This window comes from Prionailurus viverrinus, chromosome A1, assembly GCF_022837055.1.
Source record: "Prionailurus viverrinus isolate Anna chromosome A1, UM_Priviv_1.0, whole genome shotgun sequence".
NCBI classification, from domain to species: domain Eukaryota; kingdom Metazoa; phylum Chordata; class Mammalia; order Carnivora; family Felidae; genus Prionailurus; species Prionailurus viverrinus.
The window spans coordinates 207,378,016-207,384,739 of NC_062561.1; the positions used below are offsets into that span (position 1 = coordinate 207,378,016).

General features: G+C 40.8%; 1 pseudogene; it reads right to left on the reverse strand.

Annotated features, from left to right (window-relative positions):
- Nucleotides 1–5,615: 5,615 nt before the first annotated feature.
- On the reverse strand, nt 5,616–6,400 carry LOC125167195 (40S ribosomal protein S4-like; annotated as a pseudogene).
- Between the last annotated feature and the right edge of the window lie 324 nt (nt 6,401–6,724).

The following is a 6,724-nucleotide window of genomic DNA, read 5'->3' on the forward strand; positions in this document are numbered from 1 at the left end:
TTGGCTGAAACAATTACACTTATTGTGAATGCTCTGAATTTTCTGAATCAGTGATTTAAAACTAAATTTTATGCATACTGAACATTAGTGTGTGGAAAAGCCATAAGGTTCTTGTTAAAATGTAGAGGCCTAGAACCCTACATATAAATATTCTAATTCGGTAAATAGATCTTGGGAGCAAGAATTCACATTTTTTTAACAAGCACTTCAGGTGATTCTGATAGGTATGGTCCCTAGCTCACACTTTGCCAAATACTGATCTGTATCTACCGGGATGCTTTAAAATCCAAATTTGTTCTCAAAAGAGGAACTGTAACTAACCCTTAAGTACTTGGCACCAGAAATAAAATTTGGAAAAAAACCCAGAAGAGCATTTTTGTTACAAAAGAATGAAAAGGAGAATTTTATTTTATTTTTTAATTTTTTTCAACGTTTATTTATTTTTGGGACAGAGAGAGACAGAGCATGAACGGGGGAGGGGCAGAGAGAGAGGGAGACACAGAATCGGAAACAGGCTCCAGGCTCTGAGCCATCAGCCCAGAGCCCGATGCGGGGCTCGAACTCCCGGACCGCGAGATCGTGACCTGGCTGAAGTCGGACGCTTAACCGACTGCGCCACCCAGGCGCCCCTAAAAAGGGGAATTTTAAAAGGCCATGTCAAATTTTTCTTTCTTTATAAATTTACAGACATTATTCTCTCCATTTTTATCCATTCTCTTCTTGTGAATTTCAAATAAAATGGTAATTCGATGATGAAATTTTCTCCTTTCAGAGCCCCAGCATACAATTAGCAGGCGATGCAGCAAGCTTCTGTAGCACTTTGTGCTATGTGAACTCATTATGAAAATAAGAAGGATTTTATTTCCTCATTTCCTCATAATCTCATTTCCCTGCATTTTTACTCACCTTTTAAAACAGCCCTCCCACTGGTATAACTTAAAGAACAGGACGTCTCCCTCCTACCCCATCCAGATGCATAGCCACTTAAAACCCTCGTTATTCTGCTCTCCATTTATTCTCTCTGGTTCTATGTTTCCTCGTTTGTAAAGACAGGATAGTAATAGAACGAACCTCATTAAGTTGTCATAATTAAATGAGATAATATATGTAAAATGTTTAGAAAATGTCTGGTATTTTTTAAGGCCTTACACAAATGTTATTCAAGAATTATACTAGCACAGGTGTTTCAGCCATATTACTGCACTTACACCTTCTTCACTTTTTGCAAAATCACACACTAAACATAACAGTGCTCGCTGGAAAAAATAGGGTTAGGAACAGATCCTCAAAAGCCATGGTACTTTTACAAAAATGAAAAGAATCCTGAAGATACAAAGATTGAGTTAAATCTCCACTAGCCTTTGCCCCCCAAATCTGTCAGTCCGCCCTTCGATGTCTCAAACCCTGGGACTCAAACTTCCCCTGTGGAGATACAGGTCTTTAACAACAGCCACTTTGATAAAAGATAGTTACATCAGGACTCAAAAGTTTGTTCTTTTGTTGTTGTTATTGTCTCATTTTAACACAGGAAAATCTCTTCCCAGGTTCTTAGTCTGCAAATACAGTTTCTTCAGGTAGTTTCACCTAGTGGACAGTATAGCAAGGATTTCAGGCCATTAAGCCAGCCACTTTCTTGAATTAAAGGAAGATATTCAGAGCCTTTTAAGCGTTTTTTTCCAAACTCTTCAAATATCATAAAAGTTTTGTTTTATTTAACTGTGAAAAAGCTTACACAGTTGATTGCTTCGGACAATGAACACACTGGGAAAAACCAAGTTTGGTCCAATTTGTTTTCTGTGTTATGCTGATATCACTCCCCTAATTACCAATTGCATGAGTTGATTTGCATTTAAAAACACATGTTGTAGCAGACTGTAGATATGATTTTTAAAAATCCAGAAGACTTGAGAATTGCGCTATAATAAAAAGAGCCTTAGCAATCTAACTCCCCAGCATTCTTTTCCAAAAGTGACTTGAGCCCAATTATCAAGGGCTAAAAACGCTGATCTTGTTAGAAGTCTGGAATAGTGTGAGTGTTGGTGCACCCTGGTGGTAAGCAAAGACGGTCAGACTTGATGTATTTGGCTAATATATTAATCAGAGAAGGCAGCTCTACTGCTTAAACTCCATTTATATCTCAGCCAGTTATAAACAAACAAATAAAACTCAGCTCTGAGCTTTCTCGCAGGACATTCTTTTGTTGGTGTTTTTTTTCCCCTTCCATTGGTCATTAGTCATTGCCTACTTTTTTTTCTTTTCTCATTTCTCCCTCAAAACAGGTGGAAAGGAAGTCTTGGGTTGTTCTAACAGCAGGAGCTGTTTCCCTGAAAGATTTTAGGCCCTACTTCCTTTGAGGGGAAGTAATGGGAATGTGATATTACAACAAGCAGTGGCCCTCCAATGGCTTGTGGACCCTCTTACAGGTAACCAATGCTCCTACAGACTGCTAGGCTCACTCACTCCCCCTGCTCTGTGCTGGGAGATACTATCACCAGATAAAAGAGAAACCACAAACTGTTGTGGATAAGGCATCAACTGCTGTACCAGCAACAAGGTAATGAGCATTGTTATGTTGTCAGCATTTATTCTACTGTCTTTGAGGCACATAGTCAACCTCGAAAGATCCCAGTGGTAGAAACATTACAACACAAAACCTAGCTCGCTTTGCTCCATCTCTTCATGGCCCCAGGCTATACAAGTTTCTTTAAAAGGTAAAGTTTTCTGAAGTCCTGGATCCAATCTTTGATTATATGGATAGTAATTAGACAAAGTAGGGACCTGTTGAGCCATACATTGGCGAAGTCCATGGAACATTAGCAGCGTCACTTGTGATCATTAATGAAATAAAAGGCGACAGATCTCAGCAGAATGCAGAGTTGAATTCCTCCTCAAATTAGGAGAAATATGAGAGGGGTGGCCAGTTTGGGTGTGTTTTGGATCCCCTCATCCTGGCAGCCATCTCCCACGGCCTCACTTGTTGATAGGATAAGTCATCAGTTTCCATCATATTTCATTTGCCTTATGCCACACACTCTGCAGCCTCAGACTCCTAATAAGAGTGTCTACACTCTGGCCACACGTCCTCTGAGGCTGCCTTCTTTCTGAGGTCAATAATTGTCAAATCCAATGGCTAAAGCCAGGTGCTCATGTGCTAAGCTCTACTACATTTGGCCTAATTGTCCAAACTAACTCCCTCCTCTCAGAGTTGGTCTCCCCATGGCTGTTCTCAGGGGTCTCTGCCTACACCTCTCTCACTCTCACTTCCGTTCTGAGTGCCCACTCCATCATTCCTGCCTCTTTCAGTATTACCTGTCTTCTTACCCACAGACTCTGTAAGGCCTGTAGCGTTGGCTGATGCCCTGTAGCATTAACTTGCTTGTGGGTCTGACTTGCCATGAGGTCAGAGCTGACCCCATGTCTACATGACTGTTTGGTCTAGTGTACGTTACCATGTGACAAGGTATAGTCTCCAATCATATTTCTTCAGGCAAGTTTCTGATAGAGAATCTGCTTGATTGCAATCAAACAAAAGGATGAACTGACTTTGCGCCAGGTATAAGCCTCTGGTCTAATCAGTTGTGGATAGTGGTAGGCATGCTATCCACTCCACAGGTCTCATAGGGAGCACTGGACAAAGGCCAGTTGACTATGAGTTCATGGCATAAGAGTTTGTCACCCTGTGCCCCCACCCCATCTCTACCATAATCCATTATTTACCCCTGTCAGCCCCCTGCCCTCCCCTGTCAATTTTTTGCTACATCTGCAGTGGAAGTTTTGCCATTTTCCCCTTACCTTTTACTCCCTTTGCAAATGCCATTCTTTCTGCCTAAAAGGTCCTTTACCATTTCTTTGTGAAATTTATCTTTTAACACCCAACTTCTCCCTCTCTGAAACTTTCAGCCTACTTTTGCAGGCACTGCTGCTCATCTCTGAGTCCCCATTTTCTTTCGTGCTTACTTCATTTAAAGTTTTTCTTAATGTTTATTCATTTTTGAAAGACAGAGTGCAAGTGGGGGAGGAGCAGAGAGAGAGACACAGAATCCAAAGCAGGCTCTAGGCTGTCAGCACAAAGCCCGATGCGAGGCTCGAACCCACGAACTGTGAGATCATGACCCGAGCCAGAGTCAGACGCTCAACCCACTGAGCCACCCAGGAACCCCTACTTACTTCCATTTTAGCACTTACTATATCCATGGGCCATGTTTAGTACTAAACTTGTCTTCCCCGATAGAATTCTTGCCCCTTGAGGTACAGGTCTACCTCTTAGTCATCATAGCTTCTTCACCAATGCTTAGGATACTGTCAGAAATGCAGTAGGGATTCAGTAAAGGCTTTTTGAAGGAATCCATACATAAGTGAATGAGGTGTTTGGAGTGAACATGGAAATAGTAAATCAGGGATTAGTAACAGGGAAAGAAAGGAAATGATAGTACTTATGCTACAAATGGCAGTCATTCTCTCAGAATGCTTTTTGTGAAACACTTACACCTGTGTTAGGCAAATTTTTACTGTTTCGATTTCTCTATAAAAGGTAAGGCTACATTTATGGGAAAAGAAATTGATACTATAGCTTGTATATTATGCATCCCATTAAAATGAACTTCTTTGCTTTAAAATAAACCATAGCTTTTCTTAATGTTGACATCCTGCGGAAATTCTTACCATAGCAAAATTTCAAATTGGTCAGCACTATTGAATCTTTCCAACCTGGGTTAATCTGGGATAAGAGTAGGAGATAAGAAAAGAATTTCTTTTATAGAAAATGTAGAATTATATAACTTTGTAACAAAGAATTCAGCTACCTATCATTACAAATAAACAACCCCAAAATTAAGTGGCTTAAAATAAGTCTTTTACTATATTTCAAGATTTTGTTAACCACAAATTCAAGTAGGACTCAATTGTATGATTCTTCTGCTTCATGGGTCATCCACTGTGATCACTTTATGATACTTAGCTAAAAGCTGAGCTGCTCTGGACAGTTGAAGATGGCTTTCTGCCACGTCTAATGACTAGATGGGAATGCTAGAAGACTGAGCTCAGCTGGGTTCCTCTCTTGTCTGTGTAGTCTGAGGACCTCTTGAGCACTGAAGCTGAACTTTGTGTATAACAGCTCCAGGCTCCAAGACACCAAGGCAAAAGCCACCATCGTCCTAAGGATCAGGGCCAGAACAAATGGAGTGTCACTCTCTCAGGGTTCTATTGGTCAAAGCAGTGATAAGCTGGGATAGATTCAAGAGTGTGGAGAAATAGGGTGCTTCGGTGGCTCAGTCGGTTAAGCGACCGACTCTTGATTTCAGCTCAGGTCATGATCTCATGGTTTGTGAGATTAAGCCCACGTTGGGCTTTGCGCTGTCAATGCAGAACCCGCCTGGGATTCTCTGTCCCTGTCCCTGTCCCTGCCCCTCTCCCACTCATGCTCTTTTTCCCTCTCAAAATAAATTAAAAACACTAAAAATAAAAGAGTGTGGCAAAATATACTTCATCCTTTGATGGCATGTGATATAGGCAAAGAAGGAATAAAGATGGACAGCTACTCCAGAAATATAACTTCTCTTTCATGCTGTATTATCTTCAAATATAAAGTCTTCTAATCACATCATCTAGAGAGCATTTTACCCACTGCTCTGTCTGGTTGCCAGTCTCTTGTCTCTTTCTTCAGCAATGGTGAGGCAGACATCGTTTCCACAGGAAAGAGAAATCCATGGTTTGTTGCTTTTGTCAATATAAAAATGTTGGAGAGTTGGGTGGCAAAGCTGCTGCCATTGACATCTTTCACATGAACTACATCAAAAGAACCAGCGTGCCTCTCTCTGTTGATGATCACACCAATTCTTCCCAGGTTAACACCTCCAGTCACCATACACAGATTACCAGTGTTAAACTTGATGGAGTCAGTAAACTTTCCAGTCTGCAGATCAATCTGAATGGTGTCAGTCACTTTGATGAAGGGATCAGGATAGCAGATAGTGCCAGCATCATGGGTCACCAGATGAAGAAGTCCTTTTGTCCCCACAAAGATCTTTTCACTTTGCACAGCTTGTACTTGGTCTCCTCAGGTGTAATCCAATGAATAGCAAAGTGACCCTTGGTGTTGCAGATCAGATGGAAATATTCCCCAGTCTTGTGTATGCTGACATCCATAAAACCATTAGAGTAGGTTATATCAGTTTGGACCTTGCCATCAATCTTAATAAAACACTGCATACAGATCTTCTTTACCTCATCTCCTGCTAGGGCACACTTAGGTCTGTTCTTCAAGAAAATGATGAGAGGGAGACACTCTCTTGGTTTATGGGGACTAGTAGATGAATGAGGAGCAAACACACCGGTCAGTTCAACCAGCGTACAATGCTGAGCCCACTACATGCTTCAGATGTTTCTTGGGACCATGAGCCATGGCTGTGCTAGGCACAAAAAGATAACTTTATTACTTTTAAGAAGATAGAGTAGTTTGGTTCAAGTTTAAATCAATCAGTGAATAGTTATTGAATATTTATTATGTGACTTATTCTCCATTTAATTTTATTTGGCCTGCCTTAAAGTCCTTAAAAGACCTATTTTCATGGAAAACATGTCATTGCTAATGATGTTTTTAGAAAAAAATATATCAATTTGGCCTTTAAAAAGAACCAGCCCTCCTTGGGTTGGGTCTCAGAAAAAGCAGAAGCTCCAATCTAGCTACTTGTGTGACTTCAGGTAGCTTAGTGGAACTTTTCAAGAT